A 12867-nucleotide genomic window follows, 5' to 3' on the forward strand; every position below is an offset into this window, starting at 1 on the left:
AGAGTTCACTGATTCCTCCTCTGAGATTTCCAGACTCCCCTTACCCCAGCCCTTTCCCTGCTCTAGACATGGAGTTTACTTAGCAGCAGCTTCTGGTAGAGGCCCACGGGTCTCCCTTTGGTCAGGTCCATGGGGAAGGTGCCCTTATTAACGAAAGCTCAGCATTTGTCCCTGAGGCCACATCAGAAGAATGAAGACAAGTGGTTTGAGGAGAAGGAAAGGGGAGTTTTATTAATTTGCCATCAAATGAGGAGGCTGGAGACTGCTGTCTAAAAATGCCATCGTCCTAATAATAAGCAGAGATACAGAGCTTTAAAAGGGTGCCTTCTCAGCTTCGGGCAATTGCTGTTCAATTACAGCTGATGATTCCAATCCTCCCATCTCAGCTGAAGACAATCTGGTGACCTACACCCAGGGCCTCGGTAGCAGGCCATCTCCTGTAGCATAAAGAACTTTAGACATTCCCCTGACCGCTGGCCTGAGGCAGGGATGCAGGTCCTAGCTCTCCAAAAGGAGTTGGAGGATGTTTTAAAGAGACATAAAACATTTTTTCCAGGGCCAGGTGCGGTGGTTCATGCCTGTAATCCTAGCACTCTGGAGAGTCAAGGCAGGAGGATTGCTTGAAGTCAGGAGTTCAAGACCAGCTCTGAGCAAGAACGAGACCCTGTCTCTACTGAAAATAGAAAGAAATTAGCCGGACAACTGAAAATAGAAAAAAATTAGCCAGGCAAGGTGGCGCTACCCTGTAGTCCCAGCTACTCGGGAGGCTGAGGCAGGATTGCTTGAGCCCAGGAGTTTGAGGTTGCTGTGAGCTAGACTGATGCCATGGCACTTTAGCCTGGGCGACAGAGTGAGACTCTGTCTCAAAAAAACAAACAAACATTTTTTTCAGGCCATTTCCTCTGTTATGTATTCCCCACTATCAATGTTTCTGTTTCATATCTGTGGGGGGAGTGGGGACTACTCTGTTCCATGTTCCCTTAGCTGTTTACCCCACCCTGAGGAGACAAAGCCCTGGCCTCTTGGAGGCTAAGCTCCCTGCATCTCCTGCTCTGTTCTGGCTAGTCCCCGATTCTGCCACTTACTCGCTTTGTGACTTTGGGCAAATTACTCACTTTCTCTGGGCTCCAGCTGGGCTTAGCTGGGCTCTGGGGCCCCTTTCAGGTCTAGAGTTGCCTAGTGATGATTCTGGGAGGATGAACCTCGGGCTTGGGGGCTGAGGCCTTGATTAAGCCCTCCAAGTTTCAGAGCTCCTCGGGATAGGGGTCTTTGCCTGGGGATCAGCCAGCCACCAGGACACGTGAGTAACGAACAGGCTCCAGCGTCAATGCGTTTTGACTCTCAGATGAAGACGGTGACCTGCAAAGCTGCAGGGAGACTGACAGAGGGGGGCCCCCTGAGGTGGGCAGGTGGGTGGGAAGTGGACACTGCTCAGCCTGTTGGACACCAGACCTTGCCTTTGCTCCCAAGAACCGAGTCCTCCCTGCCAGGCCAGGGATCCTGGAATTCCCTTCCTCTATCGCAGGTGGGGGCGGTGAATCCAGTGTGGCACAACTGTGACCTCTGAACTCTTGGCTTCTGGCTAGGGGATTTCTTTCCTCATGGCCCCAGGCTGGCTTCTCCCCAGCTGGGCCTGGGTCTCTGAGGGCTGGAGACTTGGGGAAGGAAGCGAGTCAGGGAAGTGGCATTCAGGAGGGAGCTTTGCCAAGCCTGCCTGCTGGCGGCCCCCCCCCCGCCCCCCGTCAGGGAAATGGTCCTGAAGCACCAGGGGCCTCCAGGGAGGAAGGTCCTAGCAGGGACTACAGCTAGGGTCATGGCAGGGCCCGAGTGCCTGAGCCCTGTCTACCGCTCCCCAGCGGGACTGTTCCAGGGGTAATAGGTGGGCCAGGAGGGGGCATGAGGGATGAGACCTGGTGTGTCATTGTTGTGGTAGCTGGGCCTCTGCCCTCCCCCACCTGCTGGGTCCAGGGGTGGGGCTGGCAGAGGGCAGGGTGTGGGTGGGAATGGGGGTGTGCTGAACCCTGGGATTGGATTTCTCCTTCTAACTGGATATTCAGGTTTCCAGTGCTGGGCCTCCTACAGCCCCAGCTAGTCCACTGCCCAGGCGTTGGCAGCCTCTCCCGCTCTGCGAGGCCAACTGCAAAAAGCAGGTGACACGAGGGTGGGCTGCATGGCTGAAAAGTGATCTGGACACACGTGTTCTATCCTCAAGGTGGGGTGTCATGCTGGAGCCCTACAGAGCACAGAGGTATAACCCTGTGGTTAGGGGCTGGGACTCTGGAGCGAGACTCCCCGGGTCCAACTCCCAGCATCAGCCTGGGGCTCAGCTGCCGTGAGCCTGAATGAGAACGCTGGTCCACAGAGGAGCTCCGTGAACCCAGTTGCTGTGTGCCGGCAGGCCTCTTGCACAAGTGGATTGGCCAGTTGGGCCTGTGAGCCTTAGACTCGCCCAGCACAGTTTTGGACCACCCCCACCCACCCCAGGCCTTCCAAAGGCTTCCTGTTTTAGCCAAGGCAGCCCACCAGTGGGGACCAGATCCTGTCCTACCCTTTCTGCACCTCCGTTTCTGCTAAGATAAACGATCTGTCAGTCGATCCCTTCCCGGTCTGTGACCTGAGGAGTTGCAAGGCACTGGTGGCTTCCCCCTTCCCCCACCACACAGGATTAAGGAAGTAATGAGCTTTCTCCTGACAGTACCCTGTCAACACGCCTGGGGCCCCAGGGGCTGGGAAGTCCCTGGCAGAGCTGGGGGAGAGGGCTCCAGGGTCCACACCCCCACCTGCCACCTCTTGGAGTCAGCAAGGATTTCAGCCTCAGTGCCCACGCAGGGCTGTCTGCCTTGTGGCCCATTCTGTGGGCTGGACCTTCCCCTTATCAGCCCCATCCAGCTGTTTAATCACATTATTAAGGAAGCTCTTGTTGCTGTGGAAACTGTGTGGGGGACAGCAGGGGAGGGGCTGTGGGCCCAGCTCCTGCCTCCCGCTGGTGCTCTTCAGAACCAGAACGGAAGGGGAGGAGGGAGAAGGGATTGTCCATCCTGCCCTGTGGGGTTTAGGGAGTGTCATGGGGTCCAGCAAATGACCTCCACTGACCCTGTCCTCACCTTCATTTTACACTTAACTTCACTTGAGTCGGAAGCCCCGTCAGGGGCCAAGAACTGTGGCTGTTGGTACCTGGGAGAGAGCTTGAGCTGTGCTCCCAGGCAGGCAGCTGCAGAGGCGGGGCTGGCACCCTTCATTTGCTTGCTCCTGTGTCTGACAATCCCTACGGAGCGCCTTCTCTGTTGCCAGGCGCTGCTCTAGGCAGCGGGAAGTACCGTGAACTACAGAATACAGGACTAGCTCTCATAACTCACAAACTCTGGCCAGTGAGTTTTCCTGTCCACACGGAGCATGTATTCTAGTGGCAAGAGGTGGAAAAACAATAAGTGTAATAAATAACTCAATTTTACAGTATGATAGAAGGTGGTTAGGGCTGTGGGAAAAATAGAACAGGCTGAGAGGAATGAGGTGCAGGGTTGGGGTTGGGGGGTGGCTGGGAGCGAGTTAAAATTTTAATTAGGAAGGTCAAGCTGGACCTCGAGGAGAAGGTGAGAGCTGAGAAAACCTTGCAGGTGATGAGGGCCTGAGGCCGGGGAACATCCAGGACTAGCGCTGCTGGCCTGGGGGGCCTGGGAGGGAGTGGTGAGATAAGGTGGGGGGATAACAGGAGAGAGTCTTTTGGGCCAGGGGGACTTCGGCTTTTACGCTTAGTGAAAGAGGCACACTCAGTGGCCTTGACCCAGAAGAATGATGTGGTGGGTAGCACAGTCGGGCTCAGGTTCCACAGAGGGCTGTCTCTGCTGCTGTGCTGGAAAAGACAGGGGCTGTGGCAGCGCAGGAGGGCCATCGGGGAGGAGGGAGAGATAGAGACAGAGAGAGAGAAAGAGAGACAGAGAGAGAGAAAGGAAGAGACAGACACAGAGAGACAGAGAATAAGTGCTGGGAGACACAGTCGATCCTAGGTCCGTGGGGGGCCAGGGGAAGCTGCCTCTTTGCAGAGAAGAACAGTGGGACACAGCACTGCCATGCTGTTGAGCCTAACACTCTGAAGGTAGAGTGGCAGCGTTTGCTGAGCTATCGGATGGGGGTGCAGGGGAAAGAGAGGCCTCAAGGGTGACTCCAAGGACTCTGGCCTGGGAGAGGAGGAAGGGAGGAAGGAGTTGCCATCCCCTGCCCTGGGCAGGCTGGAGTGGGGAGATGGGTAGGAGTTCAGTTCTGGACATGTTGTGTGTGACATGTCCCACAGATGTCCTAGCAAGGACATCTGGGGTGCACAATGGGGACACAGGTGTGGGCAGCATCCTGCTGCCCCCAAGGGAGGGCTCTTCCCAGTCGGGGACATGCTCATCTGAAGGAAAGGAGCCCAGGCTGGGCCGCCCTGAGGGTCAGAGTAGCCACCCAGTCTGAAGCCACAAGGTCTCCTGGCTGTTGCCCAGGGTAGGTGTTCTGTTCAGGGCAAAGTGCTTTGCTGGTCATGCTGTCCCCTGCAGGGAGGTAGCTGGGACACTGCTGTTACTCCCATGAACACGTGGAGACTGAGTAGAGGCATGAATGAGCTCACCCACAGTTACGTGGCTCAAAAGTGGCAGAGTCATGCTGAGTCCCCTGCATTGACTTGGGTTCTTGTGGCCACTCCCTGCCTGCCTTGGAGAGCCACGCCAGCGCCTTGCACGCCCACACGGCGATCCCCGTCATGCCCTCCCGCTCGGGCTCCCGTCCTCTGCACACACACACTCCCTCGTCGGTCAGTGCAGTTTCTGGGCCGCTCCTGCACACCCGGCCCTGTGCTGGGAGTTGGAGGGTGCGGGGCAGGGCAGGAGAATGGGGCAAGGGCACGGTGTCTATCCTCAAGAGCTCAGGTTGCTATAGGAGAGAGGCTGCGATCACCTACACAGGTCCAGGCGGCACGCAGCGGGGAGAAAGCGCAATGTGGCCTCACCAAGCCTGGGTGCCTATGCCAGCTCCACCCTGCCGAGTGTCCTTGACCCTGTTGCCGAGGCAGGTGGAGCCTACTTTCTCCTTTGTAAACTGGGCTTAACGATGCCCCTCCTATATACCGCTGAAAGTTGTTCTGACGGCAGCCACATAATGACCATGTAAGTGCAGTAATAAAACGCCAGAGAAACATTAGGGGCCTTTATCACCCCCACTTAACTGGCTGCCCGGGTAAAGCTAGGAAGTCAGAGGCCAGGTGGCTCCAGAGAAGTTTCCTGTAGAAGATGAGACTTGGGCTGGGCCTGAAGAGGTGGGAAGTGCACTCCAGGCCCAGAGACCTGATGGCCTGAGTTAGGGGCAGCCTTGGGACAGGCTATCTGGATGGCAACTAACTGGGGTACTTGACCAGCCCTAGTGGTGTCCCCAGCTCTGTGACCCAGTGCCCAGCCTGGGGCTGGCACATTGGAGGCCCAGCAAGAGTATGTGGGTCCTTGGCTTGCGTTGTTTAAGCAACTACTAAATACAAAATAGGGCTCTAGAATACAAGATGTATGTGGCATTATACAACCTCTGCCTGCTCCAGGCTTGGGCGCAATGCCTCCAGGCGGCACGTCCCTGCCTGCGTGCTCCGCAAGACAGGGATGGGTTTGCCCAGTGAGGGACACAGAGCTGCATTTCAGGAAGAGTCATCTTACAGTGGTGGGCAGGGGCATTGGAGGGCAGAGGTGGACCCAGATGGGATTGGGGACAGAAGGCAGGCTGAGCTATTGGACGCAGGGTGTGCAGACCACTGCCCTTCTAGGAGATATTTTCTTAAAAGAAGAGAACTCAAGCACATAGATAATTCAATAGTTCACTTAGATAGATAGTTCAAGGCCAGCTGGGGGCTTTGAATGCCTTAGTAAGATGCTTGGACTTTGTCTTCTAGGCAGTAGGGAGGCATTGAAGGTTTAGAGGGAAGTTACACTACTATCCTTTCATTCATTTGTTCAATAAATATTTTTAAGACTTGTTAATAAATAAATTTAAAAATATTTAATTTAGCATATTTAAGCATATTTTTTTCTGAGTACTGCTATGTGCTAGGCACCATTCCAAGTACTTAGGATATATCAATAAATGAGAAAAGGTTCTTTCCTTCAAGGAGCTTACATGTCAGCACGTAAAGAAAAAGAAAAGAGAAAACATAATAAACCAGTAAATTATATAGCATGTTAGAAGGTGAGAGATGCTATAAAAAAAATAAAAGCAGAGAAGGGTGGGGGGATTGGGAATGCTGGGGTGAGGTGCAGGTAGCAGAATTAAACAGGGGGGTCAGGGTAGAAAGAAAGACTTAAGGATGTCTGGGGGAGGAGTGTTCCAGAAAGAGAGCATAGCAGGTGCAAAGGCCCTGAGGCAGGAATAGCAAGTGTGTTCAGGAGCGGCAAGGAGGCCGGTAGCTGGAGTGAGGCCAGAGAGGCAGTGAGAGAGGCCACGGGTCTGGCGAAAGGGACACTGTGAGGTCCTGTAGGCTATTGTAGGGTGTGTGGAGTGGAGATGTTATCCGGCAGTTGGATATATAGTTGGGGATTTGGGGAGCAGTGGGCTGGAAAGATAGGCTTGGAAGCCACTGGCATATGAACAGTACGTTCAGGTAAGAATGGGTCAGATCACCAAGGGGGTGAGTGCAGACAGAGACGTAGGCAGAGAAGAGGAAAGGACTGAGCCCCAGGGCCCGGGGAACCAGCAAAGACACTGAGATGGCATGACCAGGGATACGAGGAAGACCAGGAGGGTGTGGTCAAGGGTCCAGGTGCCCAGGACATTGGAAGGGAAGAAACCATGTCTTAGTCCATTCAGTGTTGCTATAAAGGAATACCCGAAGCTGGGTAATTGTTTCAGGAAAATCTCAGGCCGGTGTAGAAAACCCGCCCTCCAAACTGAAATGGTGCCAAGAGACCAAAGAAATGACTCAGACAAGTCCAGCTTGGTGATTTAGCTGAGTTTATGGGAGGTTACTCACGCAGGGCTCTCATTCCTAGTGGAGACAGGAATCCTCCTGGCACTCACTCCTGGGCGGCAGCAGGAGTTCTTCGGAGAGTAAGATCCACGCTGCCTGCCTGTTCATCAGCCTTAAATTTCTTTGTGGCAAGTGATACAGAGCTCTCTCTCTCCCACCCACCCCGTCTTTGTATATTTGCATACAACACAGGTCGAGCGGGCACAGTACTCTCCATTAGGCGAGGACTTTAGTATTACAGTGAACTAAAGGGGACCAAGGCAACTAAGGCCACTTAACGCAGTTCCAACCGGTCTTAAGACTTCTGACCATCTGCGCAAAAGGAGCTACTTAAGCATACCCTTTTGCTCCGTATTTCTTTCAGATGTTTTGTTTGGATCTGTATCTCTAAATTCAAAAGACACCTGTATGAGTTCTGCGAAACACTGAACGCCAGTGGTGGGGAACTTGTATTCTCCCCTCAGTAATTTATAAAGAAAAGAGGTTTATTTGGCTCCCAGTTCTGCAGGCTGTGTAAGCAGCAGGGGCCAGCATCTGCTTCTTGGGAGGGCCTCAGGCCGCTTCCATTCCTGGTGGAAGGGGAAGGGGAGTGGAGCGTGCAGAGGACACCTGGTGAAAGAGCAGAGGGGAGTGGGGTTGGGGCGGAGGGGTGTCAGACTCCGTAACAACCAGCTCTCATGGGAATTAGCAGAGTGGGAACCCACTCACTCACTCACTCATTAGGAGAGGATGGTTCCAAGCCTCATGAGGGATCGGATCTGCCCCCATGACACAAACACCTCCCATTAGGCCCCACTTCCAACACTGGGGATCACATTTCAACATGAGGTTAGGAGGGGACAAATATACAAACTAGAGCATTCTGCCCCAGGCCCTCCAAAACCTCGTGTCCTTTTCACATTGCAAAATATAGTCATCCCTTCCCAATAGCGCACAAAAGTTTTAACTTATTCCAGCATCAACTCAAAAGTCCAAAGCCCAAAGTCTCATCTGAGACTCAAGGTAAATGCCTTACGGCTATGAGCCATTAAAATCAAAATCAAGTTGTTTACTTCCAAGACGCAGTGGTGGCACAAGCCCACGTGGCTGCTGTCAGGGCTGGAGCCCAATGCCTGCGGCTTTTCCGGGCTGAGATTGCATACTGCCAGTGACTCTGTAACTCCGGGGTCAGGAGAGCGGTGGCCCTGCTTCCATAGCTCCTCTAAGCGGTGCCGCTGTGGGGACTTTCTGCAGAGGCTCCAACCCCACATTCCCACTTGGCATTGCATTAGTGGCATCTCTCTGTGGGGCTCTGCCCCTGTGGCTGGCTTCTGCTTGGGCATCCAGCTTTCTGACATTCTCCAAAATCTAGGTGGCAGCTGCCAAGCCTCCACCACTCTTGTATTCTGCATACCACCAGGGCTTATGGTTTGGGCCCCCTGAAGTGGCAGCCCAAGCAGTATCTGGGGCCGTTTCAGCCAGAGCTAGAGCCAGAGGAGCAAGGATGTAGGAAGCAACATTCCAAGGTGGTGCAGGGCAGTGGGACCCCTGTCCTGTCCCCTGAAACCATTCTGTCCTTCTAGGTCTCTTGGCCTGTGATGGGAGGGATGGCCTTAAAGATTTTTTTCTTAATTAAAATTTTTTTTTTCTCACTCAAGCCTTTGGGAAGAAGTCCTCTAAGATTTCTGACATGCCTCGGGGCCTTTTCTCCATTGTTCTGACTGTGAGCACCTGGCTCCCTTGGATCCACGCCAATCTCTCTAGCACGCGGTTACTCCTCAGCACCTTTGGACGCCTCACCTGAAAATGCCCTTCCCTTCTCTCCCGCATCACCAGGCTGTGTATTTTCCAAATTTTTATGCTCTGCTTCCTCTTTAAGTTCCAACTTTAGTCATTCCTTTGCTCCCATATCTAACCATAAGCTTTTAGAAGTAGCCACTCTACTTCTTGAATGCTTTGCTGCTAAGAAATTTCTTCCACCAGATACCCTAGGTTATGACTCTCCGTTTAGCCTTCCACAAAGTCCTAGGGCATGGACACAATGCAACCAAGTTCTTTGCTGTGGTGTAACAAGGGTGATCTTTGCTCCAGTTCCCAATAAGTTCCTCATTTCCATCTGAGACTTGGTCAGCCTAACCGTCACTGTCCATATTTCTATCAGCATTTAGTCACAACCACTTAACCAGTCTCTCAAAAGTTCCAAACTTTCCCTTATCTTCCTGTCTTCTTCTGAGCTCTCCAAACTCTTCCAACTTCTGCCCATTACCTAGTTACAAAGGCATTTCCACATTTTCGGGTTATCTTTATAGCAACACCCCATTCCTGGTACCAACTTTCTGTCTTCGTCCATTTGTGTTGCTATAAAGGAAAACCTGAGGCTGGGTAATTTATAAAGAAAAGAGGTTTATTTGGCCCACAGTTCTGCAGGCTGCACAAGAAACATGGCACAAGTATCTGCTTTTGGTGAGGGCCTCAGGCTGCTTTCCACTCATGGTGGAAGGGGACATGGAGCTGGAGTGTGCAGAAGTCACATGGCAAGAGAGTGGAAGCAAGGGGAGGAGGTCACAAACTCTTTTTAACAATCAGCTCTTGCAGGAACTACTGGAGAGAGAACTCACTCATTACTGGAGGACAGCACCAAGCCATCCATAAGGGATCTGCCCCCATGACCCAAACACCTCCCATTAGGTCTGCCCTCCAACACTGGGGATCAAATTTCTACATGAGATTTGGAAGGAGCAAATATCCACACTGTATCAGACTGGAATCCCATGGCAGTTGCTCATAAAGAGGTGACAGCCTACATTAATATCAGGTGGTGGGGCCAGGTAGGAGGGACCAGGTGGGAGACATTATCATCCCAATGTTACCCTGAAAGAAACCACGGCCCAGAGAGGTAAGAGGTTAAGTACCTTGCCCAGGTCACATAGCTTAAAAGAGGTGAAGCCAGGACTCGAACACCAGTCTGTCCAGCTGCTCTACCTCTACCTTTGTCCTTATGGGTATCAGGGTGGCTAGGAGAATGGTAGTGCCCTTGGCAGAGGCGGGCAAGGCCAGGGGAGGGGCTGGTCCTGGCAGGGAGTAGACGAGCTTAGTGTGAGAGGTGTTGAATCTGAGGTAGCTGAGGACAGATGGAAGGCCATCTGAGCGGCAGCAGGAAATGGGGGCTGAGGCTCAGGAGGTGATTTGAGCTGTTGATCTGGATTTGGTGCTCCTCAGTACAATTTGTGAGCAATGATAAGAGACAGAGCCAAGGACCAAGGTCAGAACTTGGGGGCTAGGGCCTGTGTCCGCAGGCTGACACGAGGAGGAAGAAAAGGAGACAGCAAAGAATGCTTGCCAAGAAGCCAGGAAGACCAGGAAAGAGTAGTTTCCAAGGGATGAGGAAACTGTTGCAGGGAGGTCCTGCATAAAGGCTAATTTGCAGATGGAGGGACTTACGGTTCTATAGGGCAGACTGAGCATGAAAGTTTATCCTCCAACTTCCTGATTTTCCGCTGAAATCACAGTAAGGAATAAAAGACGTAAACCTACAAGGACAAAGAGAAGAGGCGACAACAGACAAAATGTCAACACCTTTTTGGAAGGTGGAAAACAGGTGGAGGAATAATCACGGACACAGTGGAGGGAAAACAGCTGAAACCGAAGGCCATTCGGAGTCTGGAAGAGGAATTGGAGGACCGCGGAAGGCAGGGGGAGGGGCAGGGCTGAGAGCAGGGGCTGACTGGGAGATTGTGTAAGGAGAAGCTACACACCCAGGCTACCTCCCCATCTCCTCTCAAAGCCAGGCAGATCCCAGCCACCCCCACAGAGGACAGCAGATTAATCTATGGAATTATCATCCCAAAGTTACCCTGAAAGAAACCAAGGCCCAGAGAGGTAAGAGGTTAAGTACCTTGCCAAGGTCACATAGTTTAAAAGAGGGGAAGCCAGGACTCAAACACCAGTTTTCTAGCTGCTCTACCTCTACCAAGAATCAACAGGACCTTTGTCCTCGTGGGTATCGGGGTGGCTGGAAGAATGGTAGTGCCCTCGGCAGAGGCGGGCAAGGCCAGGGGAGGGGCTGGTCCTTGCAGGGAGCAGACGAGCGTAGCGTGAGAGGTGTTGAATCTGAGGTAGTCTGCATTCTGAAGGATAGGGCCCCAGCCCCAAATTTGTCTCAGAGGTCTTCCCTAAAGGACCAGGTTCCTACTCGATCACTCCAGAGTGAAGCCAAACAGCCAAGAAGCCCCACTCGCCCCCAACACAGAGCATCCAACTCTTCAGTGTCTCACTCTAAAATACGGAGACAGCCAAGCCTCAAGAGTCACCACACATCTGAGGAAAACTTCTGTTGAAAGAAAAACTTTAGACAAATTAAATTTAGCACAATTTATTTGAGCAAAGAACAGTTCATGAATCAGGCAGCTCCCTGAACCAGTAGAGGTTCAGAGAGCTCCACCCAGCGACATGGGCAGACCGTATTTATAGAAGGAAAAAGGAAGTGATGTACAGAATTAGCTTGATTGGTTATGGGTCGGCATTTGCCTTATTTGGGCATGACGTGATGAGGCGTGTGCCTTACATGAACGGGTTCTGATCGCCTGGCACCTTGTGGTTGGCTGAAAACTCAGCCGCTGTGCTTGGCTGAGGCTCAGATACTTGTTACAACAATCTACTCTGAAGTTATGTTGCTGTTTGTTGACATGTTAAGTTAGGTTACAGCTCTCTATGTGTGGAGGCAGCTTTAGGCCGAATTTAATTTAACTTAATAATTCCCCCCTTTTGGTCAATCTGACAGCATTTCTATCACCATCATATTGGACTTGTTTGGTCTCAGTATGAAATTCACAATGTCACATTAGTTGGAGGATTCTTTATGCTTTCTTCATGTTTTCATGATTCTAACTGTAATGAGACCATTTGATGTTCAAAGGATGGCCACACACAAGCCGTTAGGACTCTTAAGGGGATACAACACACCAGGAAGACTATTGCGATAGCTACCAGTAGGATACTACCAAGAAACTGAAATACACCCCTTAACAGGAGTCTCCATGAACCAAACTAATCAAAACAAAACTATTCAAAGTTCAGGCAATAAGGATAGCTCAACATAGTTAATCACAGTTTTCGTTTGGGACGTGACGGTGATTAAGGACCGTAGTTTGCCATGAAATGGACTGAATTAAAGAGGTGTCTACTTTTATAGTTAGCCTAGTAACGAGTCATAGTATCCTTGGAGACCCACTAAAAGAAACAAAGATTAGAAAAGCTTGGAATGGCCAAGCTTGCTGTCCACCGTTCAGGATGCCTGCAGACCAACCATTAGCTGCTCTTGTAAGCACATCACGTGTTCCTTTCCCCTGAGAAATTACTTTAGTGTATTCATTGGCATTGTTTAGATAAACAGTGGTGTCAGTCATCTTTTTAATTAAGCTTTCTGTAGTAGTAAAATCAGGAGAAAAATAAGTGCAGCATTCAGTTTTGTTCGGCACCATACACAAGCCCCCAATACGGACAAAGAAGATTGAAAGCTGCTTGATGCTCCGTTAAGTGTTTTTGTTGAACACAGACGTTCTCATCTACCTTTCAGGGGATGGCTTCTGCCGTCTGAACCCCTGGGAGGTCTGATTGGCTCCAAAATCCAAGATTTTCCCCAATTTATAGATTAGCTTCAAATTCCATACAACCAGCACCCCACTACCACCAAGCATAAATCCCTAGCAACCCCATCGAAACCTCGTCTCAGTGGAAACTAACTTATCTTTATGTATTTTGAGAATTGTACTAATTTTGGTTATTGACCACTTTGGCCTCTAGTTATGGGAGGTTTTATGGGAACATTCAGGGAAAGCTATTCAAAAGGCAGGAGTGGGCCAGGCCCAGTAGCAAGATCCAAACCAGCAAGGAGGCAGAACAGAGTATGCAAA

At 51.6% G+C, this 12867-nt stretch overlaps 1 protein-coding gene across 1 annotated transcript in view; it reads left to right on the top strand.

Moving 5' to 3' along the window:
- ABCC3 (ATP-binding cassette, sub-family C (CFTR/MRP), member 3) overlaps positions 1–12867 on the top strand; it is a 56827-nt gene that overhangs the window by 4912 nt on the left and 39048 nt on the right. The window lies entirely within an intron of this gene.

Source organism: Propithecus coquereli, unplaced genomic scaffold, assembly GCF_000956105.1.
Source record: "Propithecus coquereli isolate 6110/MARCELLA unplaced genomic scaffold, Pcoq_1.0 Scaffold119, whole genome shotgun sequence".
NCBI classification, from domain to species: Eukaryota; Metazoa; Chordata; class Mammalia; order Primates; family Indriidae; genus Propithecus; species Propithecus coquereli.